General features: G+C 39.9%; 1 protein-coding gene across 2 annotated transcripts in view; it reads right to left on the bottom strand.

Annotated features, from left to right (window-relative positions):
* Nucleotides 1-10626, bottom strand: part of ankrd11 (ankyrin repeat domain 11) — a 97945-nt gene extending 87319 nt beyond the window's left edge. For both annotated transcript variants that reach the window (XM_041960785.1, XM_041961600.1), the window contains exon 1: nucleotides 10227-10626. The gene's annotated coding sequence lies outside the window, so the exon portion shown is untranslated. The remainder of the gene's footprint in view (nucleotides 1-10226) is intronic.
* Nucleotides 10627-12183: the final 1557 nt, after the last annotated feature.

The raw sequence follows: 12183 nt of genomic DNA, 5'->3' as shown, positions 1-12183 counted from the left end.
AATTGGTAACGCCTTGTGTCCTGCCATTTGGTTCCTTATGCCTTTGCTCCAAATTATCTACCTTTTTCTGTGAAAATGAAAGGCAAAAATGATCATTCCCACTACAATTTAAACTCATATCACCATCACAATATGTCAAAATAATCATAGCAAGATTTTGTGTGTCATTCAGCCTTTGTTGACAGGTAGTATACCTGCAATTACACATTTACAGAACATTTACAGAACATATATGAAAATAAAGGGTGCTGAAACTTTCTATATCAAAAGATAAAAAAGCAATATCATAGATTCAAAGGCAAGTTCTATCTATCCACCTCCCCGCACTTCTTCCTAGAGGTGCCAAGGTGCACAAAAATTTGTTGTTTGCCAACTACCATAACACACTTCAATACAGAGTCAATTGATTTTCTATTATTTGGTGGTATTTTGGTGTAGACAACAAACATTTAGAAAACAATATATATAGAACATTTATATAAAACACCTCTCTTAGGCCACAGAGACAATGGGATGGCTTATTTTGCCATCCCATAAGTGTATTCATAGTCCATGTGGTGGTGGAATCATAATCAACTCTTAAAATGCCATTACTATTGAAGAGTTGACATGCTCCCTAGAACTGTCCTTCCATGGTCCTAACCTCTTCTGGGTTGTCCCAGATGTTATCTGAAGCTTGATATTGACACTGGCAATCTCCAAGTGTGAGCACTTGAACAAAATGTCACTCTGGTCAACGTCAAAGCAATAGTTTTGTGAATCTAAGATGTAGATGGTAGATCTTCCCATAGATCTTCCCTAGTTGGTAGCTAGGCTAACATTTGCTTGGTGCACACTCAGATGGAAAATAGCACTTTAAGGAAATGCGTCCGTGTGGGCATTTTGTTACAGGTGCCAGTGAAAAGATGAAATAAGCCACAACAATAGCAGTAAAAGTGATAGATCTTATAATTTCAAGCTGTATCAGAAGCCAAATACTGAACAGCTGTTTATAAGGCTAGGAGACAGTCTTCAACTATTATGGAAAGTCCTCAAGGCAACAATCATTTATCGTCCATCTAAATGATCACAAGTACACAGTAGACGTAAACCATTTATTTTACAAAATATTCCACCTGGAAAATGAGCCTGACCCTGTTTGGCCGGCCAACACAGTATTTTTGCTACATGATTTTGCATTGTGATTAGTAAAAATTCAGCCAGATTCAAACAGACGTTTTCTATCAATTTTTTGCTACCAATGCAGTGGTCTCATTGAAATTAACGGGAGGGCTCAACATGACCTTAACACAGTCCCCAAAATGCCTTTCAATCAATGTCACATGCACACCTCTGAGGACATCCAAGTTATCCTAGAAAGCTGGATGAACTCAGAAAAATGACACACTGGCCTCATTTGTCTGAACTATAGTTTGTGTCTGAAGCCCCTAATGAGTTACAGAACAAGCTTCTTCTACCAGCCAATAGCACAATATGACCTCTATTACAGTGAGCCAGGAACAAGAACTTGAAACTCAACAGCCCATACAGGCTTCATAAATAAGCATTGATAAAGGACTCAGACAAGTAAATCATCTGTCTGAAGGCAATTACCCACAAAATAAGAAGAAGGCAGAGCACAAAAAGCAGCATCAACAATAACAGCAGAGTGCTGTTGAAACGGACACTGGGATGTATCACAACCTCTTTATAGTCACCAGCCTGGTTGTAAAGACAGAAAAGAGCTGAGTGGTGAAAATGCATGTACTGGTCAAAAAGGGTGCTTAGAGCCTTTGTGTTAAGTATACTGCCCCACAGCATGCTGGGGGGAAAACAAAGTATGGCTGCACGTATTGGTGAGCAGGGGCATGGGCCCCGACTGACGGACCTCATCTCTTTGGTATTTAGGTATGCCTTTGCTTTTCATTCACGTCCCACCCGCACAAGCACAGAGGCCCATCTCCCCACAGTCCTCCCCTCCCCCCTTCCTGTTGTTGCATTTCAATGTAAATGGTTGGATGAATGGCTGCAGCTGGCCCATCAAAAGGCCAGCCCCGCTGAAGCGCCTTGGTGATTGAGATTCAGCCAGGCCATACCACCTCTACCCCTCCCCCAGCCAACACTTTGTCCTAACACCCTTACCCCCTGTCTCATCTTATAGCTTATGCCCAACATGAAGAGGCTGGCTGGGCACAAGAGGGCTTAAAGAAAACTGATAAAGCTGTTTGCCTCTGAGCACAACAGTAGTCAGCATGAAGCAATTTCTCAAAGTGGCAATAAATCCAACACATATTTTATTTATCTCACGGTTACAAATGTTGGTTATGGACAAGACACAAAATCCTATTCCATCTTTACAGTGATGGGGCACAGAAAAGACAGAACTGCTTTACAGATATGTATATTACATTTTCCGTGAAATTGACATAATTCTTCTGTAAAGATGCCATGTTGGAGTATATACATCACATTTACCATCAAATTGACATCATTCTTCTGTTAAGATGCCAAACTGGAAGAGGGGGCAGACACTGCAATGGGGAAAAATCTGCTATGCAATCTGACAGCAAAAAAAACAGCATTGGTTCAGTTCCATAACAGCAATACTGCATAAACAACACTGTTAAGACAGTGCTTTAGGACACCCCAACATGGACACACAAAGCCTCTCATTTCCTGTAAAATTACATTGTTATTGGTGGTGTTGTGTACCCACCACCAGATTATTGCAGAACCTGCAATAAGTGCCTGTAGGTCTAGTCTAACCAAATAATTGTGTAAAACTGACCCCACAAACAATGGTTAAATTGTTCCAACATAGATTTTGATCAGCTCCATAACTTTATAATACCAAACTAACCTACCCTGTGGTTATGCCAGCAAGAACTGCAATGGTCACTTGACAATAAAAGTCTTGTGCAATAACACTTACTGAAGACTCTATAGCGGTGAAAAGCTAGAAAGCTGTAGGTTCAGAGATGAGCTAGCATGGACAGAAAAACTTTCAGACATATCGCTGTGATGTGTGCACTCTGTTTGGTAACACAGCTTATAAGGAGGTTTAAAAAAAACAAAACATATGTGGGGGCCACCTTATCTTATTGTCTATATAGGTATCTTAAGATAGGCAAGGAAAACCTTTAAAAGTGGGTCTTATGCTTGAGGAAGAGAAACAGAACAGGTAAGAAGTCCAGGTAAGCAAGTCTGCATAGTCTTTTTCCCTGTGTGTCAGCAACAGGCTGAACAGACCAGAACAGGCCAAGCCCTGAGGGACACACCACACAGACTGTCTTTGCCATCAGCTCCCAGACCTGGCCGACTAACCTCAGAACATTTCCAATGCCACGTATGGATAATACATCATCCCATGCAGCGTCCTGTTCAGCGGCACATTCAATCAAAACGCCAACTGCTGTCTCCAGACTTGCACCAGCCCTAATTCATGCTTACCCAGAGTGAGGTACACAGCCATTTGCCTAACAGCGTTACCTGCTCAGGTTCTCTCAGTGTGGAACACATGCATCGATGCGAAGATGCTTTATATAGCCAAGACTCTCACCTATTATCACTCCTCCTGAAGATATACTCCTGAGTCCTATCTTGAATCTCAAAAGTAGCATGTCTATGACAAATATGTTAGCTAATAAAGCTACAATGAAGATGTGTTGGTATAAGGAAACAAACTCAATCAGCAATTAATAAATTCACTTGTGGAGGCCACAGTGTGAAACAATCATGACTCAAAGTGGCTGAGAATCTTTGGGGAAATTCAGAATCAAACTGAAAGCATAATTAAACTGTTCCCAATAGGCCTACACAGATATCTCAGAAACACTCTTTTAATGTTACATCCATCAGAACTACTGCTTTTTATGATCTTCAAATAAACATTTGTATATTCACCTTACTGTAAGAAATATTATTTCTATTATGGGATTTTGAATACTTAAAATCCTTAGGGTAAACTGGCTAAGTTGCTAGTCAGCACATGTTAAAACCTATTTATGACAGAATGGGCAGACGTATCAAACTACTCGTGTACGATACAAGAAATTATGATTAAGCATATCAGTAAGTTTCCCTTGAGAACAAGAGCACAAAATATTCCTTTTCCAAGCTTCGATCAGAAAGATCAAAAGCCAAGTCTGTAAAAGGCACATTTCTTGAGAAGCAGCAGTATGCCAGAATAGAGAAACTTTCCCTTTGATGTGCAAGAGACTCAGGGAAGAGAAAATATTATCGAGAGCGGTGCAGCGGAAGGCTAGGAAGTAAGCACAGCCTAACACAAGTTAAAGACGCCATCAACCATCAGGACCTCCTATACCCCAAAATGAGGCTCTACAGTCCCCGAGGGAAACAGCAGGATTGGGGCCCGCCATTTTGTTCCATTTCGCTTCGAGGATAGAGGAGGGGGCAAAGGACTAGGCTGAATTTCAAAGGGCTTCAGATGCCATTTGAGTATCCGCAGAGATTGTGCTGGTGGAACAGCAGCTATAAAAGATTTACACAACTCGAACAGTATGGAAGAGTGGGAGTGAGAACGAAACCAAGACAGAGAGGAAAAGAAAGGCAGAGAAAGACAAAGACAGGCAAGAAACAGGAGTAGCCATGCTTGTTTACCTAAAAGGACCACACTCTCAGCACGAGAGGGGGAGGGGAGAGCCTACATGGACAGAAGGCAGGCTGAGTGGGTGCTGGAGTTGCAACTAAAGGCTTCTTTTCCCTCTTAACACTAGCACAACTAACTGTTTTACTGTTCCATTTGAACCTCAAGAAGGTTTCTCAGCCATGTTCAAGGAAGAAATTGCACAACATGCTGTGTGCTATGTCAGCCACCTACGTGTATTATTATTGTAGTACATCTTATAAAATCATAGATAAACAAAACTACAAAATATTATGTCAGTGTACGTCTCACATTTAGAATCCCTAACATTCGTTTCACAGAAGACAGAATAAAATATTCATAAGTATGTTTCATTAGTGTTTATAATCCCTCGAAAAGAAGAATCATTGTGTTTGTGAGAAGGATGAATGGCTGAAGAGTTGTTTCAGATTGCCCAGAGCAATGGTTCACTGTCTGTGTCGCGGCTTCAGAAACCAATCCACATGAATTGGCATTGCGGTCAAGTGGAGCGTCTGACTGGACACCTGTCAGTGCCACCGCTCCATTTCTTGAATTCTTAGGTCTACTTGCGAGAACGCCACCTCCTCCTGTACTCCTCCAGTTGTCATCATGGAGCGCTTGGCTTGAGCAATGCATGCTTTTGCTTCAATTTTTCTGGCAAACCATTTTCTCTTCATTTCAGATACCGTCCCTCTGCTGACACAGCATTTACAGCATCGCAAATGTTTTGCCATTGCTCGATTTTATTTATTTTTTTGCTCTTCATTTAATATTAGTACTGATGCTCTACAAAAATCATGTTTAGCTCAAGTGTATTTTGACAGTACATCAATTTCACTATTGCTAGTTCTTCTTCTCACAGCATTTTTTGGTGGCATCTCTACAGTTCTTGGGTATGTGCCAGGTGACACAACACCTGCCCTTATATAGTGTTTATCACCTTTGTTATTAACACACAATTGGCCATGTGCCTCCAATTTATGATCAAGTGGGATTCATCATTTAAAACACTTGGGTAAGAGAAGATGTGTATGCTTCAGAACGTTTGATACATCTGGAGCTGACTTCTCTTATTGTTTCTCTTGACAGATAATTAACAGAAAGAGAATGTTGCTTCATGAGGACCACTGAACAGATGTGTTGTTGAAACAAACGTGTTTACCTGAAATACTTGAAATTTGAATCAAATAAGGTCAGAAGAAGCACTGACTTTTTTCCCATCTTCATAGGTAGGTCATAAACTGTGAGAAATCATCATTAAATGCCTAATATGTTTGCATATTTTATTTAACAGCCAAAAATCCTTAGGACATACAATTTACAACACTATGAAAAAGATGAACATTCTCACATTTACGAGGCTGAAACCACCAGAGGTTTGGCATTTTTACTTGATAAATTACTTTAAGTACTTAATAAATGCTCAAAGAACTTGTGACGCTGATTTTCTGCTAACTCATTAAATGTTCCAGTGCTACATGGGGCCAGTCACATCAACCACTTTAGTCAAATCCAAACATGAACCCTGTAACCTTGCAAATATCAAAAACAAAATTTTAAACTAATGAGTGTCTCCAAATAAATTATTCCTCTTTAAAAACTTAAAAAATCGATTCATACACAGACGTCTGCCATCAAAAACAAAGAAAGGAAGTGGTGTGACAATTCCATACAAACCAGGGGCCAACAGTAAATTTTAAAACAATTGCCATGGGGGCTACCAGCAATCAGCTGTGGAGTGCAATGGATGACAGATGAGTTGTCTTATTTTAACCACATGTAACTCAACTCTAATGGTCCAGTGTAAATTATAAGCCACTGATAAATGCTAATGATAATACCTAAAAAGTTAGCCAGGTACACGCATATTAATTTTCGACAAGACAATAACTTAATGTCACTAGAACTGACAGAGATACATTAGTAAGATCCTTTAGTTAATAACAACAGGTTAAAAAATACTGCTTATGAGAATATAGTTAATCGAGGAGCTTTAAAGTTCATATGCAGAGTCATATGCTAAAGCATGATGTCAGCTGTGCAAATACTGCAGTGCTCTCTGCATCTGCTTTTTTCCCTGCCATTCAGTGATTCTGACAGGGTTATCAATAGACCTGGTCAAAACAATCATCGAGACACCCAAACACAGCAATCAAGAATATCTTGTTCTCTCACTTCCCCTCCTGTGTGTTTTTGCCATGATGCATGGACGCAGTTGTGTTTGCCTTTAACTCATCCATTTAGTCATCTTAAAAAAAAGGGGCCAAAGAATTCCATAGGCGACGAAATCCTGAAGTCGAGATAGAGGAGGAGAAACAGAGCAATCAGCCATGTTTACGACAACAGCACCGTCACAGTGGGCTGATGTGCAAGCAACCCAGAAGCTGATCAACTGTGGCATGATGCACAAAGGTCAGCGAATTTCCTGCATCTGGGTAATACGACCATTAATGGAGTCTGAAGAGTTGTAAGATACAAGAGCCACTGCAGTAGAAGTGCAGAAACATAGGAATGTTGCCTGCTTTTCTTTTACACAAAATGTGTGTAAAATCACATTTCATGACCTTTCTGAACCCAGCGGAACTCCATTTCCTGTTGCAGGCAGAGGGCATGTCTTAATTCTCTGCTACTACTTACAAGAACAAGGGCAAAATCTAGCCATCACTACTGGGAAACGGATGGGATGTACAGTTCACCTGTGTCAAGTAGCATGGAAATCATCCTTACTTATGACAAGATATATTTTGACTTCAAACTACAAGATATCTTAATAAGACTGCAGCTGATCATTATTGGTGCTTAGACAGAAAAAATGTGCTGCATTCACTGTAAACATCAGCACACCATTTCATCATCCCTCATTTAGAGGAACACACAACACTATAGGTCCTCATTACTAACTTGGATTGGCAACTTAGTCGGCTGCAACAAACTAAATTAAATTTAACACTAGTATTTGATTCCAATAGAAAATAAAAGAATATATGCATACAAGTGCCAACTACTAGGGGTGTAACAGAATGTGTATTCGTCAAAAACTGATTGGTACAGGGTGCTCTGTTTGGAATGCAACTTCCTTGGTTTGGTACACCCTGTGACACAAACAATTACTGTCAAAATGGTCTATTTATGTCCAGATACTGTCACATGTGGGAAAAAAACACAGAACTTTATGGCAGTGCATCAGTTGTTGTGTTTCCACTGTAGCATGCTCAGTCAAGCTCATGTAGTGTTGTTGCTCCACTCTATGGGAGCATTACAGCTTCCCGGTCAGTTATGGCAAAAAGTGGACACTGACTAATGTCAACTGTGTGCCAACATTGTTCATCATTAGTCGTGTCTGTCTGTGGAACGTTTTAAAGACCTCATTTAAGCATCACCCAAATGTGTCAATTAATGGCATGAGACAAAAACAGAGCCGAAGGCGAGTCCTTTCTCTCACTGAGTTCAGGCAGTCTCTCACTGCGGATTCAAACCAAAGCAATAACTAACACTAGGAGTGTTTATTTCTGTGGATGTGTGATCATATTCAGTCTGAGGTATACACGATGTACGAATACAGTCAAAGTGCTTGATCTCTACTACAATGTGCCTGCACGTGTGCAGTTAGTCTAATGTGCTGCCCTGCAGAAATGAGCACAAGTTGTTCAGTATTTCTCAACAGTCATATGATGGAGCATCACTGATATTTGTTGTTTTTTTTTTTTCATATTGACAATATGACAGTATTTGAGTGCCTTAACTGCTACAGTAAGAATCGTGGACAGACAGAAGCCACTGTTGAATGTTTACATTTTTCACACTAAATGACAAAAATGTTGTTTTCTTAATTTCTGGTTTTCCCTACTCTATTTAAAACATACTGAAGTGTGACCCTAAAACTGACGTACTTATCGAACCGTTGTCTACCATTACACCCCTACCCACTACAGACTGTAACAGACCTGTGAAAAATATGTCTACAATATATACTAGAGCAAAGAAATTCAAGTAACAAATTGAGTGACAGACTCAGTCACACAATGATTACACGTCATGTTCAAGAGAATCTTAAGTTTCAATGAGATTTTCATTTTGAATGTGGGTTATTTTGATAATGTAAACACATCAGTTTTAGACATATGGTAATGTATTTTCGATAAACTGTGCTAAGAATGCTGCAAAAATGCCTAGCTTACATCAAAATACAACAGATCATTGTCAACATGTATAACAGAAAATGGCATGTGATGCCATTTGATTTGAGGCTTTAACTATAGCACAGAGAAATAGGACCTACGCAAGCTCAAGGGAGACAGAGATATGCATCACTGCCTCTGCAGTGTAGTCAACATGAACGCCCCAACAAGCTAAAACACTCTCAGTATCTTGGTGGAAAACACCACAAGCGGCACTGCAGTGTTTTCCTCAGCATTGGTACTGCACCAAAGTGGAGAGCTTCACCTCCATATTCCATTTCCTCTACAGCTCATATCAAATCCAACCATGATGTGCCCCTCAATTACATGTTATTTATCACAGAAAACACAGGAACGCCACTGAACTAACTTAGGTAATTGTGACAGTTATCCATCCATTCAGCCCACTGTCAGTCTGCTAACTGTACACAGACACTTCCTGATGAATCCAGATAGCCTGTGGGCATTTCATAGCATATTTATTTCAGCCCTACAAAACACATTGATTTCCTTCATGGGATTTAGTTATGAACATTCTATTCATTGCTTTCCATATAGCCAGGCTTGCACATTCGTTGTGCTTTTATGGTGGAACAGACCAGCATATCGACAAGACATAGTGCTTCATGACAGGAATCTCTGAGACAGCGGACACTTCATTGGAAAAGCCAGCAGACTAGTATTGCTTTAAATCAACAAAAATAGATAATTATTTGGATGTTATTACTGCACTTCCTTGAAATATTAAATGATAATTGTTTGGGATATTACAAGTGCTCCTTCGTGCTAATCCTGAGCATTCAACGAATTTAAGCCTAACATCATTCTAAAACTTACTGATGACCGAAAGTGGAAGTTAATTCATTTTAACTGCCAAGACAAGCCTTCCAAAGCACAGGCTCAAGATCTGTTAATCTGTTAGCATGCACGCACGTATACGTGCATGCACGGTATCAATGTATGCAGCAGTGGAAGCTAACTCAAAACATTCAAAACTGATTATAAAATATCAACACACTGTCAGTGCTAGTCCCATCGCACACGGGCTGTGATTTACCAGAGCTACATTTCACTTGTTAAAACAACGTAAGATAGCTCACGTTGTCTCAGTGTGTAATACACGAAGTGACTGGCCTTTCGATCGGTTTATCAACATCTCAAAAAAGACAAAAAACAACAACTAAGTAGAACCATAAAGGGCTGCATTCAAGAAGTAGTGCATGCGATCTATTTATTTCGAGTGAGAACGAGGTAAGTTACATAAATATATAAACACGAAGCATATTCAAGCATTTCATGCTTTAAAAAACTGAGTAAATGAAAATATTGCAAGCTGACCTTTGTTGCAACAAGCATCAACCGGAGTCAACCACGGGGGCAGAAATAGTCAGTTTGTTGTTGTTACCGCGTTAGCTATGCAGGAACAGTAAAATGAGACTCACCTCTGTCTGAATTTCCACAAAGTCAAATAGTTTTCTGAATCTTTAATGTTTAGTCTATGCCGCGATGTTCTCGGCCGATGCTGGATGATCCCATTTGTTGCCGTCGGTTCAGTATAGACTGGTCCGGAGACATCCGCATAAACTCGCGACGACCATCGCAGCTCACTAGAATCGAGGCTAGCGCTAGCTTAAAACCGTGCAGACCAACAGACGTCCAAAGAAAAAAAACAATAAAATATCCACGAAAACTCGTTAACAGCGTAGCTATTTCATCTTCACCATAAACTATGAACCTTTAACACTCCAATTGTACAACGGCAGGCTTGCTTGGGTGAACGTAAACCATCAAAAGATCATATTTTGTTTCGGTTTAATCCTCTTTGCCAACCCATTCGAGCGGTTTTCGAGCGGCCTTTGACTTCAGTGTGTGAACGCTCGGGACGGAAACGCTTCGGGAATGAAACAAGCATCCTGATTGGCGCTGGAGCTGTGGGCGGATACCGTTTCCACGCAGGATGAAACAGACGCCATTTTGGATCCACACAGCATCCCGCTCCTGCTTTAGAGCAAACACAAGCGGGACTCCAACGTGGCTGACCGTAGTTCACGGTTTCAAACTCAAGAGACCACACTCCATTATATAGTTGGAGACCAAGAAAAGGAAATGGAGTACAGGCATTGGGTGCACTTGTTTTCCGCATTTGTAGAAACCTTAAATGTTGTTATTATATTTCTAGAAACATTAAACATTGTTCATTCTAAGTCGTTGTTAGAACATTTATATTTGTCATGTGTTATTTAAAATGCTAACGTACTGAGAGGTAAACTGAATATTTCCAATCATTTTGCAAAGCTGCTACCTAAGGCATTCACACAAATGAAATAAACACTAGCATTTGCTAACTCACGTCTGATTATATAATCACAGGTATCAGTATTTAACATATCTATCGGCGCATTTCATCGTAATACATGCTAACGTTTTGTTTGCGGTGGAGGGGTCAGATCTCAAACACAGGGTTAGAGGAGACGGAGTTGGCAGGCAAGCGGAGCACGCCGGTGCACAATCTGGACGCACCCACCGTCAAAATGAAACGCAAACGAATGAAAGGAAGGCATCCATTGGCTCAACGAAAACGTCTCTCCTCTTATTGGTTCAATGAATATGCCAATCAAACTGACCTGTATACGTCGCTTATCATGACATTATTGCCATGATTATTTACAACAGCGACAGGGATGTGAGGGGTAGAAATCTGCATGGTTTTATTCCTATTGCTAAGGACTCCACCACCTTCAAGTAGAGAAGAGGAAGTCATCATTAAAATGACTTCCTGAGGTGATTATTTGGAAAGAAAATCAACACTGTTGGCCCTATATTACACATAGTTCCACAATGTGTAAATAAGATAAGATAAGACTTTATAAATCCCACGCTGGGGAAATTAAATAACTACACAATATATGTACATAATATATGTATATATTAGTTCACTGGTTCACTACTCAGTGAAGCAGTGAAATAATAGCGCACTCTGCTGGAGTAGTCCCATATGTCAGTACAGTAAAAAAAAAAAATGTTTTAGTAGTTTAAACTTTTTTAAGACGTTTCAGAGACTGTAGTAAAGTTCAGAAAACCAGGCCAAATTTTCTGAAGTGAACAGGGAATCATTTGAGAAGATGAATATTTATTATTACGATATTACTACAACTATACAGATAATTGACAGATTGTTATTCAAGAAATTAGATTTTTCTGTTTTCTTTGTTTTTAAACTGCTCTTCACACAGGGCAATTATAGCATTGTACTCTAGTCTTTGGTATAGTTATGTAATGGACTGTATTGTCACATTGCATATGTATGGAATCTGCGATGTTTTGTGCGTTTCTTTAATACTCAACATAAGAAACGCACACCAGCATCCCCTAAAATTGTCGCTCAGCACAAGAGACACC

Source organism: Chelmon rostratus, chromosome 1 (genome assembly GCF_017976325.1).
Source record: "Chelmon rostratus isolate fCheRos1 chromosome 1, fCheRos1.pri, whole genome shotgun sequence".
NCBI lineage: Eukaryota > Metazoa > Chordata > Actinopteri > Chaetodontiformes > Chaetodontidae > Chelmon > Chelmon rostratus.
The sequence above is the reverse complement of the archived record's forward strand: the minus strand, read 5'-3'. Positions and strand labels throughout refer to the sequence as shown.